The following is a 21,560-nucleotide window of genomic DNA, read 5'->3' as shown; positions in this document are numbered from 1 at the left end:
AAAAAATAACAAAGGAACTAATATCAATAATAATAACAATAACGCATAATATCAAATAAAATTCTTCTTGTTAATGTTTCAATTAATTTGGCACAAAGGAAACTTCAGGAAGGATTAGAATTTATTCTGAAGTTGCATCTTTCATCTATGTTTCAACTTGTGCTCTTGCTCTGTCATGGATTCAGTATTTATTGCAGAAAACTTTCTGGTTATATGCATGCAGAAGAGATGACAGCAATAAGCTGTAAGTAAAACTTTTAAGGCTGCTTTGTTGATCTTTTCTCCTCCCACCTCCCCCTTCTTTCCTCTTTCCTTGACATGGAAGTGGGAGATCCTTTTATCTACACCTCTACTTTTTTTTCCCCTTCGGCCTCTTTTTCACCCTAGGGAGAGAGACACTATTGTGGTGTTTTATGACCCCTTGAACCCTATTCCCATTACTACATTTTCGCACACACACACACACGCACACACACACACACACACACACACACACCCCCCCACACACACACACACACACACACACACACACGCACGCACACACGCACACACACACACACACACGCACACACACACACAGTTGCAGTTACGATCCTTTAAAAAGAAATCCAAACACTATACCACCAATCAAAAACGTTTTTACTTAGAAACTAATACTTTAACTGATTTTTTTAAGGAATATTCTTTATTTACATATTGAATATATAATTTTATAAATGTTTAATTTAAACTCAGTTTGAAGAAAAACATATCTAATAGCATTGTGCAGTTTACACCAAAACTCAGTCTCAACTACAATATCAGGTGAATTTTAAAACAAAAATCCTGGCTACCACACTGCAAAGAGGTTTTTAAGCGTTTGCAATTAGAGCTATATTTCCATTGCTGCAAAAGTCAGCTAGCATATGCAAACACACATATATCATCTGTGCTGTGAGGGCATGGCTGAATTAGTTTGAGGGATGTCTCATGACCACAAGGTCAAAGGTGAGCCGAGATAACAATGTTTAAGTAAAGCTTTGATGTGGCCTATACTTCTTGCACAAGTGCACACAAACACACACACACACACGCACACGCATGCACAAACACAGGGACTCCCCACCTCCCACACCAGACACGCTCTCCCAGGGTCTCTAGCTAAGCGGACACAAAAGGCTTGTCTTAGGGAGGGGTGAAGGGTCATGGTGGGAGAGGTCAAATAAAGACCCCTGGCTTTTTTCTCTCTCAGCCCAGCCCACATACCAGTCACACAGACACACACACGCACACACATAAAAAAACATGCAGCAATACCAAGAATTGCATTTCTTTCTGTTCACTGTTCGACACGTGGGGTCTCCACTTACTCACATTCCCAGTATACAGCTGAGGAGATAATGGTGGACAAGATTTATGCAGTTAAAGTATTACCAGAAACTGCACAGAGCTAGTTTGTGCCTCATAAATATGTTGTTCATATGGTTTAGGAACACCAAAGATTCACTTAATTTTATGTCAAATGAGGTCATTGACGGGAAGGTCAGCAGGGATAAGTCTTCACAGATTGGGAGACTCTTTTTACTGTGTGTGTCTGTGTGTTTGGGTGCCTTTGTATTCGAAACAGATAAGATAATGTAGCTGAGGATCATCCGGCATCTATTTCTGTCCTGGGTTGCAGAATTTAAACAGTGAAAAAAAAATCTGGTTTTGCATATACTCTGACACCGACAGCATGTGCAGCATCTGAAGTGGATATTCAAATGGGAGCATCTCCAAGCAGTGACCCACAGCAAACACTTCCATTCACAGTTTGCTCAAAACACACTGCATGGATGACCAATTGCCAACTGGTCAGGCATCTCCATAGGCATGTATGCATTCATGCACTGATCCACTCTTTCTAATAGCCAGCATATCACCGATATCTATAAAAGTACTTCAATCACTAAATCCCTACAAGTTTCTCCCACTCAAATGCTCTGTTTACCCGCATGAACAGGAAACTTATATACAATGTCGGCAGATAACAGTCTATACTTTACACCATAAATCTGCTCCTCTCTGAAAGTTTGGTGGCTGCACTGCCTGTCGCTTTGCTATCTCAGAGAATGTCCTTGAGCAGAATTTGTTTCTTCTGCTCTGTTCTGCTTGCATAACTTGAGGGACTTGTATTGTCTAGTTGCATGAACATCTGGCTTAATATGTGCTTTGGTTTGGCTTTATACTTTTATGGTGCAGAATGCATTTAAAATTTTAAATCACTTTGTACCATCACCTTTCTTTAAAAAATAAAAAACAAATTAAAAAAAACAGGCAGATGTCTAAAATGTTAATAAAAACAAATTTGCATCAACTTAAGTATATAAACTTTATATAGCTATATTAAAAAGATATATCACAAAGAAATTATTAAAACTTTTTAAGGCTTATTCGATGACAATGAACACAAAACAGTCTTTCTGTAACTACAGAAATAACTTAAAAGTTTTGTGCATTTAACGTGGTAAATAAATTAAAGACATTAAATATTTGTTTAAATGCAGATAAAAGTAGATAATTAGTCCATAATAATCCAATTATTCATATCTTGTTTTTTTAAACAAAGGTGGAGTAAAAATCAAAGTCTTAATTAATTCATATTTAACTTTAGAGTTGTATGTAACTTCACAAAGCTGGTGTTAAAACATTTCAGCATGAGATTTTGAAATGAGATAAAAAATAAATGAATAAATGTTAAAAGGTAACGAAACCGTGCGGTAATCCAAAATACAACATAGGGGTAACGATTTGTAATTAAACGTCAACAACAACTGAGTTTGCTAAGTGATAGTTTACCATTTGGAAGCCAGCTCGCTCCCGTAATAATTAAAGCCAAACAGACACAAGATGCAGGGTGGACTTACCTCTACACTCCAGCGCCAGAATCCGAAAAACTACTTTTACTACTACTGCTTTTCTCACAAAGCGAGAAGATTGATCCCGCGTGCTGTCACCATGTCACCGGCGCGAGACCTGCAATCGGACTGGCTTTGGTGTCGCGCGTGTCATCACCTCTGATCCGCGCGAGGTCCCTCCCCTTTCCTCCGGAACTGTGTTACGGTCAGTCTCAGAGTACTCAGTTTGTGTGTTAAAAAAAAAGCTGTCTAAAAAAATAATGACGCAGAACAACAAATAAATCCCATCGCGAACGGTAAAGGAAAAACAAACAAATTAAATAACAAAAACAAGACAGGTTAAAAAATATTTGGAAAATTTGTGAAGCCATATAAGTTTTATTGGTGTTAATCGTATACTACGGTATTAAACCTAACTCTGTCATGGCGCAATTAAATGTAAGGATTAAAACGGCATTTAAGCAACTTTTCTTGTTTTTCTTTTAACCTATCCATCTTAAAGAAAGAAAAAAACTAAAAGCAAAACTTTCTGTGTCCTGCTGACATTTTCCGTGGAAATTACTCAAACGCACATTGGGTATTTGAACTGTACCACTCCCATCACATTAGTCAAAATTAAAGTGTCAGCAACAACATAAACTTAGAAAATCAGCAGCAAATGGGTTACTTGCTCTTTATTTTTTTATCAACTTACAAGTTCTGACTAAAATCTTTCCCTCCAAAGAGAGAAGTTTTTATTAAACTACTTTTACCACTCATTATGATATCAAATGCCAGAAGCGCTAACGGTCCTCGTATCCTATAGATAGAAATCTTGGAACAAAAACTCTTTTTAAACTGACTCATAAAACTTCAGACGTCCAAAAGATGTCTGTCGCTCTCTACTGGACAAAAGACTGCCTTACAGCGAGAGCAAGGGAATTAAAAACACCTTAACAAAATACTTGGGGATAATATCTGCTCAGTGGTGAGACAAAATCACATTTTTCCACAGAAAATACAAAAATGGGGGTTTTACAGATTAAGGTAGAATTTAGGAGGATTAACAGACACTGACTTGTTAACAGTTTGCTACTAATGAACAGAAGTCATCTTTTTTGACTACTTGGACTAATGGGCTCTTTGCACGTCAGCTTCCATGTTCGGGGAAAAGCGGCTCAGTCGTTTCCGGTCTATTGAAAGTGGCATTTTACACTCGGTGCTTGCAGGGCTTGGCCAAGATAACAATTAATGATGTATATTGATCCGAAGCCCCAACAAGTAAGCTGGATGTACGCCTCGTTATACATTCACGGATATGAAAGTGAGTTTTACTTTAAACTTTGGGCTGGCTAACATTAACCTTAGCTTATGCTAGTAGGCAATATTCTCGGAGAGTTTTCTTGTAAAAATGTGCTATTTAAGTATTTAAACAGTTTAATACATTCTAACGGACAATGTTTTTTACTTTATTTTGTACTTATTTTCAAGTATATTATATTTGTTTATTGTCGTTAGTGTCAGAGACCAAGTAATGGTTCGGGCTTTTTGCTTCCGTAGCATGAGGAAGCACAACAGGCTCCATAGCTAAAACGTAGGGCAGCCCTGATATCAGAGTTCTAGTTCAGCTGGCTGTTCAGGTTCAAAGTTGTTGCTTTAAGAAAAATATGGCCATGTTCCCTAAGGTCTCTGAGTTATTTCGTTTTATTACTTTTGCTTGCTTCTTGTGAAGCTGGATGGTGTTGATGACAGTATGTACAGGCAGATCAGTTGTTCGGCTGTCTGGATCTGGTCTGCTTACTTGTTCCCATACACTCGCTATTTCAGGCTGAATAGAGAAGTGGTTCCATGGAGATAACTCAGGAACGGCTCCTTTATTTACCATCAGTCTGCCCCTGGTAGTTTTAGGCTGAATGAGCTGATCCGGAGTGAAGTGAAGGCTGCAGACTTTGCTGTGCTAAGTTCAATTTGTGCCCAGCATTTAGCTCATTTTATCACCTTATTATAACATGATAAAATGTGAAAAGTTTAAAATTCTCCTGAAGGCCACTTTAACTGTAAAATGGGATAAAATATTTACAAACATACAATAATTAAACAAGAAATTGTTAAAAGAAATTTAAATGCCATTTACCTGAATGGGGAGACTTGAATAAGATAATACTTATTGCATTAACTGCAGGTGTTACGTTTGGTGCAAACATAAAAAAGGAAATTACATGATGTAAAACAAAATGATACTACTAATATTTCAGATTAAAAATCTCTGATTATTTACATAAGGCCTAACCATTTCAGACTCCAGTCCCCCTCCTAATTACAGCTTACATTTTGTCACTGGGAATCCCATACTTCATCCTTTCTGCTGTCCCAACTGGGCAGTGCCAATCTGTACAGTGGCACAGCCATGCCACGCCAACACAACATCCCCTGATGGGAGAACAGGTGTTGGACAGGGTCCAGTGGAGCAGAGAGGAGCGGGCTGCCATGATATATCAGATGAACCGGCCAGCACCAACTCCCCTGGCCCGAGGGAGGGGGACCCAGCCATTTATTAAGTGAGCGAGTGTGTGTGAGTGTGTGAGTATGTGCGTGTAGATTCTGGGGGTTGGGGGTTTTGGGGGGAGCAGCAGCAGGACAACAATGAACCCTAACAAAACTGATTGGAACTCAAAGACCCAACAGGGAGGTGAGCTAATCTAAGAAATCCCCAAACATAAACCACATATGCCCATCAGAAACAGAACAACAAAAACAGAACGTCAGCTTTGACATTTTCATTTTCAAAAAATATTACACTAAAAGATTGCAGATTTTTTTTCCAGACATTACTTTTTTTATTATAAATCATTTTGTCCTATTTTACTATCACTAAACTGAAAGAAAAACACATCGTGTGCGGCCGTAAAGCAAGACTTTCCTTGACCAATTCTTGTTCTGTGACTCAGAGCCTAAAACAGACACAAATTAAGATTCGAGATTAGTTTCTCAAGCCTCTTTACTGCTAATTTTACAGGCAAATGACATTGAATATGGTGATTTTCTAAGCCACAGTGGAGACATATTGGCCTAGGCAAGGCTTGTAGGTCCTGTTAATGGCTTGAATATAATATTTTATGTCCCGTTGCTATAGCCACGGTGCTTAACTTGTGATGTAAAAATAGTCCAGCCCATTCATTTTAGTATAAATACCTCACATCATTTCAAGACACAGACTGAGGTGTATGTAAAACATGTCTATTTGAATGTGCCCTGGCAGAGGAAAAGGTATTGCTACTTTAAGCATAATGACGGGCCAGGTCGTTTGGCTGAGAATAATGGTGGTTTCGCTTTAAAGCATATCACTCTCATTAGGTTTTTACACACTAGTCGTACGTAACTAAAGATGCACTTGTCTGGACACACACACACTCGACACACAGACAGACACATGCCTGCACACGCACCTTGCACCCACAAACACGCACATTCTCATATCCACCTCTAAAGTCGTTAAGGCCCTTTGAAAAGAGGCCTCATTTGAGAGAAGCAATAAAATTTTTAATCATTTTATTACCAAAAGAGTATTTAACAAGTGGATAATGAAACGCCAAAGGCAGGTTAGCTGAGTTTAACCTTCATAGAGGAAGCCATGTATCACATGCTGCCCCCAGGCATGTTGGGACAGAAATGTCATCCTCCATTATCCACCATACCTGAAGTGTGGCGTTGTTCGGCTGGCAGGCAGGCAGGCAGGCAGGCAGGCAGGCGTCTCGCTCTGCAAGGCCAGGCTGACGGGAAATTAGGGGGGAATTCAATTAATGGACGTTTTTTACGCGCCATGGAGAGGGCACCGCTGCACACACACCTCAACATGTGATGCACACTCTGGGTAACGAATGTAACGCACACATACCTCAAAGCATATCCTCCACATCTCACACTGTGCGGGGCTGCTGATGGGACAGGAGATCAGGGGGAACACATGTTCTTTCCCCTGTTAACAGCCATTGTCTTGCTTTTAACTTTCTCCTCTAAACTTTTTTTTTTTTCCCCTTCCCTGTTCCAGTGGACAGCCAGCTTTGTCGAGTCCTCTGCTCTCTAAATAATTCTCCCTGATATGATAGTGGAACAGGGTTGCTCTGCTTTTTCTCCTCAGTTGGTCAGTTAAGGAGAAAATGAGACATAAAGGGGCGCTCTGAGTGAGCCACCATGAAAGAACCGCACCTAACTGCCTGCTTTCCAATTGCTCATTTAATATACTTTTAAATTGCTATGCAGTGTACTGCAAATGGAAGTGTTGTGCATGTAATAGAAAGTGAGAATACCAAAGTAAAGGAAAACAAAATAAAAGCCTGGGGGGTGGACATCATATAGTATAGAGAATGTAATAAAAGTAGTTTCATAGAAAAGCAATCACCAAGTTTTCAACAGATGAGAATTACACCCGCCACCTCTGGCAGCACCAAAAACAGGTCCATACATTATATCCTGTAATTCCTTTGTCACAGACAGCAATAATTTATGCCTGATAACAAAAAATACTTTATTTTCAATAACAAGGTCCTGTGGTACTTAGAGGGACTGGCCCCCAAAGTTAATTGAAAAGTGTCCTGGCTCTCATTTGCATAAGAAACACATTTAAAGGTGAAAAATTATAAATAAATACACGGCCACCTGTGAAATATGGCTTTTGGCCTGCTGGTCATTTATAACTTTGCCTTTAATTACGTGACAGGCTGGGCTTCTGTAGCTGTAATGAGAGGCTGGAGTGATGGAGAGGAGTGTGTGAGAGACAGAGGGCTATAGGTCATTCACTGTATGATCAGACACACATGCCTGCAGATGCTTCCTGATAGACAGACTCACAGGCAGCATAGTGTTATATATGTATGAACACCCAAAGCTGCCCTGTGTGCATCTAAGTGCACACATACAGAAGGTGACTTTGCATGCACAGGGCCACTTTTGTGAAAAGCAATTCTGCTTATGCCTGACCTTTTGTTTTACTTTAAGCTTACTGACAGGCCACATAGACATTTATTTTGGAAATATTCATTTTAATACACAACTCAAAGTTCCAACTGAAACATCAAGATAAATGAATGTTTTCACCATGGTGATAATTTTGATACATTTTAATGAATTACTTCACCTTTTCAAGAAGGGATTTGTAGAGAGTTTAGGAGCAGTCAGTATCTTACCTGCAGTGTGTGTTTCTTTGCACTAGCCTGGCAAAAACTAGCCCCTTGTCCTACATTATTTGCTTCACACAGAGGGTCTGGGCTCTCAGCTATTGAGAAATGATTGGTTCCTGGAGGCGTGGACTCTGCTGAAGTTTTGAATTTTAACAAATTTCTAACATTTGTCCATGATGTGTCTAATGCACCATTTCGACGCTACGGAAGCTTACTAGAAACTGCTTGCATTGTAAACAACCACCCTTCACTGCGAAGAGAGAAGTGCCGGTCTGAATGAGGCGGCTGCTAATGTTAATTTAATATTTGGAAGTGTAGAAAACATGGTCTGAACAGGTTTGTACACTTCCTGCTGTTGCTAAACCACAGACAGACTACAATTCTAAAACTTCTCCTTCGCTGATTGGCCCTGTTAAAAATCGGCCAGACAATCTGAATCAGGGAGAGAAATCCCAGAAGTGAGAAGTGTGCTGGAAGTGAGAATTATCTTTGAGCAGAATTACATAGGAAGGCAATGGCTAGGCTACCTTGGACACTATTTTGTATAAGTAGAACGAATGAGTAGATGAGTAAAATGCTAGTCAGAGGGGCCAAAGAATTACGCAGTATTCCTTTAAAAAGCTGTTTTACACCTCTTTGCATCTCTGTCACTTGTGGAATGCACAATTATTTGCAAGTTTTGCTGCGATTTGTCTGTCAGACAGGAGTTTAGCTCCAGTTTCTGGTTAGCACCTTTAGATTTGCATTCTGACTGAACGTAAATGTATGTTTTGTTTATTTCCAGTTCGATCAAATTGCCTCCTGGCCAAAAGTCACAGTCAAGTACAACCTCAAGGACCACCTCAGTGTCAAGACACATTAAAACAGCACTAAAATGAGTTGAGCTTTTCCAATAAGTTGGATTTTGTCACAAACAAGGAATGTATGTGTGTAAAAGAAAATAAATGAAATTTAAGGTTAGAAAAATAAACAGGAAAAGCCCTGGATGTTATAATTACAAGACGGACAGATGACAGTTTATAACCAACCCTGACTTCAAAAACCAATATGGCCCCCTTGCACATGTAGGCAGCCACTTTACTATTGTTGAACCAAATCAATTAACCATACCATGGAAAATAAAATAAGGTGTTGCAGCTTGTCAATCCTGATTTCCTCCTCCGACGAACTTGTTAACTTGTGCTAGATGTTGCCGACCATGCTGGACTCTTGGGTAACCACCGCTGCCGTTCCTTGTTCACGAGGTGTTCCCAAATATTCTCTATCACGTGTCCCATTTGACTTGTATCCGTTCAAAACAAATATCGCTTTACTTGAACTACACATATTCTTGGAGGCTTAGGTTCATTAGCACTAGATTGCACCTGCTAAACATTAATATTAATAAGTGTAAGAGGCTGGCCATGTATCACCAGTAATTATACGTACCACAGATAGAGATCTAATTTATTGAATTGCCAAACGCATAGAAATGTGGGGCTGGCGTAACAAAAGGTGGGATGGTAGATATGCAGAATGTTGCACCTCTGGCCACTTTTCTCCTTTTTTTTACCCACCCTTCTTACTTTTCTTTTATGCAAAAAGAAAACAGCTTGCATTGCCCTGCAGGTACTACCAGAGTGCTGCGCTGTGCTCACTTTCACCTTTCTGTGCGGTCACATCCCAGTAGAACTTGAGTTGCAGCAGCCACGCTTGCAGGGCTGGTCTTTCTCTGCGTCCACATCTACCCGCTTAAAAAAAAAAACTCTCTTCTGTCTCAGTGGAGAAAGAAGGACGATAAAGGAGGGACAGGGAGAATAGGGGAGGTAGACTATAGACATGGCCCATTCCAGCCCTGAAAGTCCTATAATAAGCAAGAAAAGGCCATATTTCACCATTCCACCCTCCAGAAATATTACAAGATAGACAAGCAAGTAGGGGCTAATCCCCGGGATGAAATTAGCAGTGGAGGGGTTAGTGGCAGGATGGAGATATAATAGAATGGGAGGGTGTGGTGGAGGGGGGAGGGACCTGGGATGGGTAACTGAGCCCTGCTAGAGGCAACTCGTCCACAGGGATAATTACAAGATGCTCCTGGGGTTTGTCTGTGTGTCTGTCGGCAGTGCTGGGCCGGCCTTCATTTTTGATGGCTCTATTTTCAACAAGGGGAACTGGTTCTCTGTCTGTGTGCGTGTGTGTGTGTGTGTGTTGCCCTTTCTTTCGGTGTCTCCAGTGCTTTAGATACATAGTAAAAGCTATTAAAATTGAAATTGTTCTAGGGGCAGTGAGCGAATGAAGGAGCGAGGCGACACTCTCAACCCCCCTGACAGACTGTTTAATAATGGCTGTACAGTACGGTGTGTGCATGTGTGTTAGGGGGAAAGTAAGGCCTTGTGCAAAGATTTCTTTTTCTTCTAACAATAATGTGCAGTGACCATCTGAAATCTGTTCTTCATCATATTAATTTATAAACTTTTGTGCTTTCAAATACATTTTTGCCTTATTTTAAATTTTGAAGGCATCATAGACTCTCTGTAAACTTTAAATGCACTGCAGAGAAAAAAAGGACGTTCAATTTAGATGTAATTTTCTAAAATATCAAACGCCGTGTATTTGCTCCTTTCTTCTGTTTTACCAGGAAATGGCAACCAAAGGTAGTGACAGATTTTTATTCTACAGCTATTTAATACCTCCTTTTAACAAATCTCCCCTCCCTCCTCCGTTCTGGTCAGTGGTGAAAGCTGGGAGGTGACCATGGCAGCAGAAATCTTTGACCAGTACACTGACCCCTCTCCAGGGAAACAATGACTTTGAAAATGCTGGACCCCACGCACATGCACACACACACAAAATGAAGGATGGAAAGGGCTAACTCGTTCATCACTTTAGCAAATATAACAAGCTATTATAGGAGCACACAAAAGAAAAGATAACAGCAGTTGCACTTAGGCCAATAGCTCCATTCACTCATGCACCACCACAGAGCAGCATGCACATCAAATATCTGCAGTTACAAAAGGAACATTTTAAGCTTTTAAAGGATTTTTCAATTTCAAAGTTCACACTCCAAGCTATGTTTCCATCTTGGCATCATGAGTGCCAACCACTGTTTACAGATCAAACAATATTTTTATTTTCCTTATAACCTAGTTTGCTTGCATATTCATTAGAAACCTTTTTGTAATCGGACTGTAAGAGGTTTCCTGTTTCGCTGTAATCTCATGCAATCATTTATAGTGGATTCAAACATGTTGACAGCAATCAAGAAACACAGTGATTACACAGTGAATAAGCCCCTTGAGCTTGTTGTTATGTCTAAAAATGTTTGTCTCGTGTGAGGGGAAATGCTGTTGGAAAACCTAGACAAGAAAAGCAACTGAGGTTGCAGATGAGACCTGTAGATGGAGCTCTATACCAGGAAATCATCCTGAGTTGTAGCGGAATGTTGAACCTGGCTAAGAGCGGCGATGCACATGTGTCTGGGTGTGTGTAGGTGCGCCTGTGTGAGAGGCAGAAAGAGAAAAATAGATCAGGATGTGTGCAAGAAAGAGCAGAGAGGAAGGTTTACAGTACCTGACGTTACAGAATAGTCTAATGACCGTCCTTCTTTGTCTTTGAGCTGGGGAGACAGAGTCATCCAGCACATTCAGCACCAGAATAGCCACAGAACAACAAAGCATAAAGTGAAGTTATAAACAAGAGGGAGCACACTAGATCACAAAGAGAGATGGGCCCTGTGCGACATTTTGCTTCTGATAAATGCAGCCTCTCAAATAATTCACAAATTCGCCCAAATGCTCAGACCGCAGGCTCCAGTAGATTTAAAAGCTCTTATTTCAGCACTCCAAAACTTTTAACTAAATGGAACGAGCTCAATAGAACTCTGCAATGCACCCAAAACATCCTTATTCTACACATTTTAAAAATGTGAAACATGCACAAAACATACAGATATTTCAGAAGGTTAAATGGGTACAAGCTGATTTTCATTTGAATCATCTTGAAGTGTAAAAAAAATATTTTTTAAATGTGGCAACAATAACAGCCACAATAACAAGCATATATATAACTATAATAACTAAATCACTTTCATGGACAGAGTTGCTAAACAAATTCTTTGACATGCTCTGAGGCTGTACCACACTTGAGTCTTAATCTGGATTTAATTTTTCACAAGTAACTGAATAGAAAGCAAGTTAGTTGGCAATCATAAATTTGTTCTTTTTTTAATCGCAAAGCACAAAAGTGTGTCAGAAATACAGATTTTAAAACTACACTTGAAATTAAGATATTTTGGGGTAAATTATATGATTGTATGGCATTAACACTGAGTAGGAATCCAATTTAAAAATAGAAAAGTAGATGTGACGTGTTCACAACCCCTGCCTTGCATTTTTTGTTCACACAATAAGAAATCTTCACTATAAAATTTGAATATGAAAAAAAATTATATATACACATATATATGAGATAAATGTTGTTAATCACTGCATGATTTATTCAAGTACATTCAAAATACACAATCTTAGTTTGCATATTTGTGATTTGGCTCATAACTCTTGCACAGAAAGTAAAAATAAAAATCTGTTTAAAATTAGAACGTTGAAATAAAACCAAAACATTAAAAACTAAGAATTTGGTTTTTGAAAAAAAAAAAATTACACTGGCACTTAATACAGAGGATTTTTTTTTGCTTTAAACAATTATTTACTGATTACAAGCTGCAGGTCACTTTTGGATCATGTCCTTCAGAGAGTACAGCCGAGTTGCAGATGCACACGTCGTACCCTACGCTTAAAGGAAATTATTTCACTTAACTCATTTATTGTTTGTGAGATTTGAAGCAGCTAACGTACACAGAGATACAAATGAAGCTGCTTTTCAATTTGTCCTGCATCGTTCCACGCATCCTGGGAACAAAAGACAGACAGTAATGAAATTATTCTGTTGTATTTTTTTTATGTTATTTACATTTCTCTGATATGGCAACAACAAAATGGCACACATCTATTTTTATTCTTTAAAGTCTACAGAAAGTAAACGTTAGCGTTTACGCTTAAAATGATTTATAGAAATTTTACATTTTAATCTTTCATTCCTGTACAGGAACTTGTTTCAATTGGAGCCGTCTGTGAGGTCAGAGGTAGAGATTAACTAAGAAATGAGCCTCATGGGAGCCACACAGGTTTCAGGATCTTGCTCAAGCACACTACAGCTAAAGAAACGATTCGCAAACAATAGAGAGAAAATGTCTCTTCACACTTTGAAATTTTGTAAAACAGAAAAAGTGTCTTATTGTTAAAACATGTTAAATATGTATTAAATCTGCTTGCTTTCCTCAGCTGCATTTTTATTTAAAAAGCTTCCAAAATTCTCCTCAAAAAATATTTGAAAGGCCAGAACCAAGCATTTAAACATTTAACCTTTTTTCAAGGATTAAAAAAAACAAGATGTTCACCATAGTAGAAAAAAAGATGTTCTTTTTTAAAAATAATGTCAAGTCAGATAACTTTGTTTATGCTCTTGTCAGCAATAATTATAATTTGCTTTATTTTGCATGCAATTAAGAGAGGCTTAGACTTAACCATCATCACCTCTGTACACCCTGAAGGAGTCTCACACATGCAGTATATGGACACACACACACACACACACACCCACTGGTGGCTCTTTAGCACTCACCGCTTCACTGTTCTGCATGTTCATCTCAGCACAGGATGAAAATAAAGACATCGCCCTTGTCAAAGACATTCCAATGTCAGCAGTCTGTTTTTCATATTTCTTTAAGGAGTTCTGTCTATGTTCCTCATCGTTCCATGATCGTAAATATAGGAACAAAGAAAGAATTCACATTGCATTTTAAAATAAACCTCTTCTTGTCAAAGCACACCAATAGTCCTTTTAAAAATCATTTTATAACAATAATATGCCATTATATTACTATATATACATGTTAAATTATACTTGCAATTGCGAGATTTATTATTATTATTGTGTGTAGAAAATCTTAGAAAGCATATTAAAAAATTAAAGCAAAAACTAAAAATACTTAATTTGATAAAAATGTGAAATTATATTTATAGTGAAAAGATTTTATTACTTATTGGCAGCTTTTTCCAGTTTGTCATATTTATTTCCTATTTAATTATATTTAATAATCCTGAGAAGGAGCCGCTGAAGTCAGGACATTGAGCCAGAAAGGAGATCAATGTCTTGACTTCGTTGTGTGCGTAATTGTTCCTAAGAGCTACAACTAATGAACTGACCAGCCTTGGGGAGGCATATATAAACCCATTATCTTTAATAAAGTCTGAAGGTATAAAATGGCTCTCTGAGGTATTTTACTGTACACTTGGTTCTTCTTCCAGTCTGTTAATACCTACTTCTCTTTCAAGTTCTCTGCATGATCTTTTGTGACATTCTGGAACGTGTGTACAACTCTTTTTAGTTTAAACAAAAAATGTGCTTACGATTGTGAGATGATTGGACAACAAGATGCAGAGCCAGAAAATACCACGATGCATCCAAATTCAGGAAGAAAGTAACAAAAGAAAATGAGAAAGAGGTGAGGTGCAGTTAGATGAGTATCTGTGTGTGTGAGCTCATTGCTGCAGTCTAATCCTTGATTCAATTCTCAGCCTTTAAACATGACGAATTACATTCCTGTCCTCAGCTAATGCTTTTAACACATCCCTCTAAAAGGCCTTAATCAGGGGGAAAAGGCCTCAGTGCTGCTTCCTGCACACTAACATGCAAAAACACACATGCACATTACAGCAAATACACATCCACAGCCAAGCGAAAAATGCTAATGCATAATTTACTAATTTCATACACACACACACACAAACCTGCAAACACAGATACACACTAATACTCACACAGACACATACACATAGGCTGATTAGCCTAGTCGTGGTGCTATCCACCCTGGATAAGTCACCAGGTGGATAATGTGCTGCTTTAGCGCCTTAATTACGCCATAATCTGTTCAGCGCCTCACCCCCCTGCACAGAAGGACAGAGAGAGAGTGGGGGGAGGAGGGCAGGCGAAGGTAGACGGGACAAGAGAAGAGCAAGTGGAGGGAGGGAGCGGAGGTAGAGAAAGCGAGGAGAAAGAGCCCCGAGGCACTGTGCTTCTTAACCCGTACCTTTTCCCCCTGATCTCATCTCTCATGTCTCTCTGGTCTTTTGTGTTTCGCTTGCTTCCTTCCCTTCTCCTTCCTCCTCTGTGCTTACTTGCCTCCTGAATTCCTCGATACGCCTCCCACGGCCCACCCATTTCACCACCCCGTACACTTCAGCCCTCAGAGTTGGTCTCTGTGGCCGGCCCTTTTGTGTTTCGCTTTTCCGTGCCCCTCGTAGACCTCCTTTCTTTTACCCTCCTGCTGCCTTTCCTTTCGCCCTCACACTCCTGAACCACCCACCAACCTCCTGTCGTCTGGCCGCTCTCCCTCCATGCACCTCTCTCTGTAAGTTGGTGTGTTTCTGTATTTGAGGCCCTGCTGTACCCTGTACCTGTCACTGTGCACAGCCCTTTGACAAATCACGTGAAGGGCAGACTGAGTTTTGTAGGACGAGACAAAGCTTAAACATATGGCTACAGCGTCCCCAGGTGATCTGCTGTGTGCTGTAGGAAGTCCCTGGGAGTCCTTCTATATAACATTAGCTACCAGGTTAGCCCCTTTCTGTGTGTCTTACTGCTGCTGAATATTTGTCTGTCCACACAGTTCTGACTGAAGGTCTGTTGGAGATTTATGGAAGCTATTTCTAACTTTACACATGTTTAAATGTATTCCATAGTAATTTATCTTAGAGTGGGACAACTTATCCATACCAAGTCATAAATTGAAGAATGTTATTTATTTATTTATTTTTTTAGCAGAGAAAGTTTGAAAATGGTAAACATGGTTGTGAGAATGATTGTTTTGTCCGAGTTGTAGATTTTGTCTGGGGTGTATCTGAAGGAAGGCTGCCCATGTGGTCAATATGGGCTCCGGGACCTTCTGGTCAGTTGGAGCCTTTTTTGTCTTCAAATTAATAATAAACATGTATATAATTTTTATCTGTTTGATGCACTGTAAATAAATATTGATGAAGACTGATCTGTTGCCTCGCATCACAAAGGTCTTGGTTTTGAACCCCAAGCACATTAACTTGTGGAGTTTGCATGTGCAAGTTCTTTCCAGGTACTCCAGCCTCCTCTTAGACTCTGAAACTATGCATATTAGGTTAACCATCTATACAGGGTGCACCTTTCTATTCGCAGTTCAATATTTGCGGAATCACCTACTTGCAGATTTTTCTGTGGAACGTAACTCTAAATTTTTCACAGAAATTCTTGCAATTGGCTGGCATTTGCAAAACACCCAATCCAGCAGCATCATTCATCTTTCTTGCCGTAGATTGGCTGTACCATGATTCTGTATGTAGCTGTGCATGATTCCTTTCGATTGCGCTCATATGCATTGAGTGATGTGTCAAGTAAAAGGATTGCATACTCTTTGGTAGGGTCCACGTGTATGTGGAAAATCTCCTCACCTGGACCTTTGCATTGCTGATAAGCTCATAAAAATGCACTAGTGTTTTTTTCTTTAATAATATGCATAAAAGGGATAGTAAGGGAACACAAAACACCCATTTCTATATGAAAAAACTGAATTTTTAGGCCACCTCCTCTGACTGCAGATGCGCTTCCCATGGTAGTACACTGCGGTGGAATGGCCAAGAAAACAAGAGAAGTCTATAAGCTCAGTACTAAACATGTAGCACTAAAATTTGTGAAAATTGCCACAATACAAATACATGACATGGCTGTAATGTGTCAAAGCTGGTCAACAAAAAGGATGAATTTGTTTCAAAACATCTAAAAGAATTAGAGTAGCAGGACTATATGTTTTTGACCTAGTCAAAGTATTTTTATTTCCCGCTGGTTACTGATGTGAATACAAGCGCATACAGCCTCACAATAAAGCAAATCCCATCAGTTTTTCCTGCTAATGAAGATGAAGTGAGATATGAGTGTTTTCTCACCATGCCCGGTGCCAATTAAGTGCCCCATTTAATGCTAATTAGACACTGAACCTCAATTTGTGTCATTTTATATTTTCTTTTTAGTTTTTCTTTCTTCTCCTACAGGTCAACAAGGGATATGTTCTGGCTTTCATACAATCAACAATGACGCAAAATAAGGTTTAAGGTAAATCTAAACACACACACACACACACACGCACACACACACACACACACACACACACACACACACACACACACACACACACACACACACACACACACACACACACACACACAAGCTCACTGGTTTCGAGGGCTTCATTTAAACAGTGCATGTTGTACATACTGTGACAATCAATCAAATAACTAAAAACATACTCCTTTTTTCTCGGTTAGCCATTACTCAATAATGAGTGTTTAGGGATGTGGGTGGAAGGTCTTTAATAGATTGCCAGCTTTTTTTAGACTGTTCATTAACTTTGTTAAGCAAAGAAAATGCAAGGTAGATTTAAATAGTTAGATGTGCTTTATAACTTGTATTCTTTCTGAAAGTCACAAAGCAACCACTTTGAAAAGACTTGCATGTCGGTTCTAAAAGCTTCTACATTTTATCTCATTATTTATGTTATTAATGTTATGTTAAAAATAAAAGAACTGAATCATACATACAAATATATATATATAAAAGAGAAAATACAAGCACCAATAGAAGCTGTAAGGGGAGGAGAGAAAGGAAGACAATGTCCTACAACATTCAGATGTTCTTTCCTTTTTAAACTTTAGTTGTATTTGCTGGTGTGCAGAATAATTTTGGGCTATGCTTGTCTCCAGGGCAATGGCCTCAGGGGCAAACAGACCCCCATGGGGAACAGGTGTCAGGCAGGTGTGTTCAGTGTGTGAGGGTGTGTGTGTGTGCGTGCGTGTGTGTGTGTCAGTGAGTAATGGCGCTATCAACTGGCCTACACGATCCATCATGCATGTCCCTGCCCCAGCACCTTTAAGGCCACAGCACAAATGCACAGACTCACATTTAAATTAGCCCATCTGCACACACAGTTGCATGCACACATAAATACACGTCCACAAGGCACAGACACATTTAACAAACCAATCAGAAGTTGCCGTTCTCCCCTTTGCGGACAAAGACGCGCGAACAGGGTACGGAATGCTGAACTCATTCTGTCACAGTCGTGCTGTTACATAAGAGACAAAGTTTAATAAATCTTTGAAGACTATTTTGCTGGTTTGATGGCTTCCAGTGGCTTACTGTAATGCACTGGAAAAGTCTTTGTGAGAAAATGTCAAACGTTAAAACCTTGAACAGATTTTACAAGTCTCCTTAACTGAAACTGATAATATCGATGAATTCTGCTGAATTGTTGCAATGGCCTAAAACTTTGTGTAGAATTACAACTTGAACCTACACCACACATTACATCACTATCAACTCTACTTCCTGCGGTTTTTGCTTTGTTCTTTGATAATTTGTCTTTTACTTTTTGTCCTCTTGCCTTTGTTGCCGTTTTAATCTCGCACATTCATCTGTTGCCTTGTTACAGAAAATCTCCTAAAGTCTGAACTCGTTGCTCCGTTCAATTATTAGAGTCCTCAACAGGGGAGGATGGTTTTATAATTAACAAAACTATAAAAGTGAATTAATAAACATTAAAATGCAAAATAGCAGAAACAGAAAATGACCGGTGCTATCTATTAAAAAGAAGCAACTCCCTTGCTTTTTTAAGTCTTAATTAGCAATCAGTTCATTAATGGGTTGAGTGTGTTTTAGCAGGAGGGTGCAGGGGAGGTTACAAAGGGACTTTGATAGATTGGGGGCACACACTAAAGCCCAAGTCAATAAAAAATGTACTTTGAAATGTCTGCTTTATTTTCACACAAACTGCTTATAGAAGCGATAGTATCCAATTTGTATTTAACCAATATAATGCTTTAAGTATATTATAATGTATCATTTATATTATAATACAAAGAATGGTAGCACTATTGGTCAAAAAGGCTAACAATGTCAGATATTTTCATTATGTTTGAGTAACGGCACATACTTTGAAATAATGCACAAAAATGAGAGCATTTAATATTTTTTGTTAATCATTATAAAAACCATAAGTATACCTATCCATCCATCCATCCATCCATCCATCCATCCATCCATCCATCCATCCATCCATCCATCCATCCATCCTTCCTTGACCAAACTGAACACATTCAACATGTCAACAAATAAAACAATGCCTTATATTATTATATATATTATATGTAATTTTACATTTTCACCACGCAAATAATAGTTTTTTATAAAAATGATGACACCTGTCAAACATTTTTTATGATGCAACCACAACCTTTAATGTATTTCTGATTTAAGACACACAGATAAACCCGAAGCGGTGCATAATTGTGAAGCTAAAGAGGAGGTTTACATAGTTTTAAATTTTCACTTTATAAATAAAAATGCTAATTAATTTGTATTCATCCTGTTGACTCTAATATAGAACTGCATTTTAGAGTTTTCCTTGACCGTCTCAGTGAGAAAATATGAAAAAATCTAATTTAAATCAATCTTGCCATAGATTATCAGCTGAAGGTCTGATCTTTGACTTTGCCTCTCTAACACTTGCAACTAAACCTCTTCATTCCACTTGTAGGTGAATGTCTGCCAACATCCCAGCTTTAGGAAATCTATGACAAATTTTCTTTTAAGATTTCTACATTATTAAACCTGACGAGCTTTAAAAGATGTAAAAAAAAATTGTAATTTTAGTTGAATTAGAGTATAACTGAAAAGTCAAGGACCTTAAACCACTGAGACATCAGGCTGCCCTGGAAAAGCTATATTTAACAGTAGATTTTCTACCGGTCATCAAAGACCTGCCCTTTTCCACCTATACCTCTCGGATGATTACACACACGTGGTCACACTATTGCACACATTTCTACACCTATACATACACAAATTAATACATATATATCCCAGCTCGATTTATAATAGTTGGCATGACCCCACGACCCCTCTCAGGGAGGAACTAAGAGAGTTCAAATCGTGGCCTAATTACACACCGCTCCGCTTCATTCCCTCCGCCTTGCGCTCTCAGAAAGTAGAGCGCACGGCTGCTGCACACACACAAGCACTAACACACACTCATGTTCTGCTTTGAGAACAGACGACCCGCTTCAGACTGAGCTCTCCCACTTCTATCACACATATACATAGCCATGCATATTAGTTAACAACTGTTCTTTTAGCAAAACTTCAATCAATGTCTTCAGGTGTGTTACTGTTTGCAATCTTGGGTCAAGATACATTTTAACTGAAATGAGGTCCAAACATGTTCTACACTTGTGAACTCGTAAAAACTTACAATCCTCTTGCTATTTGAACTTTTCCATTAACACCTGACGTAATGTTTGGGATGTAAAGTTAAGCCAAAAACTATTGATACCTCCTTTAAATATTTTGTTCATCCTAGAAGTCACAGGAAAAGATAATAATGTACAAGGAGTATAAATTAAACAGAGTAATTTATTATTTTTTATTTACATTTTATTGAAAAAGACAAGTTGAACATTTTTATACACTTCTCAAAAGTATTTGTACATTTCTTATTACAGCAACCAAACCTCTTTATTTTATGTTTTTGTTCATATTTTGGCCATTTGACCTTCCTTTCTCAACCTGAATCTGGCAGGATCACTCTAAAATGTTACTATTACTTTCAGTCAGAGGAAGTAGATTATGTTATTTACAGATTTTGCAGGGGTATGAATAATTTTGGGTTTAGGAAAATATATGCTGATAGTGCATCAAAGTTTCAGTGCCATATTCACATCCACAGTCTTCAAAATTTAACTTACTTATTGGTTTATGTATCAGTAACAGAACATAACTGGAACTTTAAAACGGTACAGGCCTTTTAATATCACAGTTATAAGTCTTGGTACAAAGACGGGAGAATTTAAAAAAATGCGCCAAATCACATAAAACAGTTTACTCTCATTTATTAGCATGTGCATCAGATGAGCTGAAAAAAGAAAACATTCTTCACATAAATGGCAGTTATATAATCATGTTTTCTTTTTTTTTTTAATCCTTATTTGTGGAGTGATCTAAAAATTCTGCATGCCGCCTGTTTAAATAAACGACAGTACAATTAAATATAAAAAAGTTAAATAAAAAAGATTAAGGGAAACAGTGTGTGCATGTGTGTGTGTTCTCCTTGGAGAAGCTGGTTTGAGCTAACCCAGAAGAATAAGGTGGCTCTATTCTATTTTTGATTTCTTCTGAACACGACGCAACAGGTTTCTCCCAGACAGCTGCCATAAAACACAACACACTACCTCCACTGTGCATACCTGCTTGGGTTTGTGCTTGCGGCAATGTGTACGGAGACATTTTTTACTTGTCCTTGAGAAGATGATGCAGCTTTCACCGTGTTTGATGAAACCAGAACAAAAACATATATTTCTTTTACTACCAGTTATCATCTTTACGAATAAATATCTTTATGAAAATAAATCCT

At 38.6% G+C, this 21,560-nt stretch overlaps 1 protein-coding gene across 2 annotated transcripts in view; it reads right to left on the bottom strand.

Annotated features, from left to right (window-relative positions):
* greb1 (growth regulating estrogen receptor binding 1) overlaps window positions 1-21,560 on the bottom strand; it is a 63,014-nt gene that overhangs the window by 21,503 nt on the left and 19,951 nt on the right. The window contains exon 1 of one of the 2 annotated variants that reach the window (XM_008405743.3): window positions 2,886-3,286. The exons of the other annotated variant lie outside the window; for it this stretch is intronic. The gene's annotated coding sequence lies outside the window, so the exon portion shown is untranslated. Of the gene's footprint in view, window positions 1-2,885; window positions 3,287-21,560 lie in introns of those variants that run through there. 2 annotated transcript variants of the gene reach the window in all.

This window comes from Poecilia reticulata, chromosome 3 (genome assembly GCF_904066995.2).
Source record: "Poecilia reticulata chromosome 3, P_reticulata-male-v2, whole genome shotgun sequence".
NCBI classification, from domain to species: Eukaryota; Metazoa; Chordata; class Actinopteri; order Cyprinodontiformes; family Poeciliidae; genus Poecilia; species Poecilia reticulata.
The sequence above is the reverse complement of the archived record's forward strand: the minus strand, read 5'-3'. Positions and strand labels throughout refer to the sequence as shown.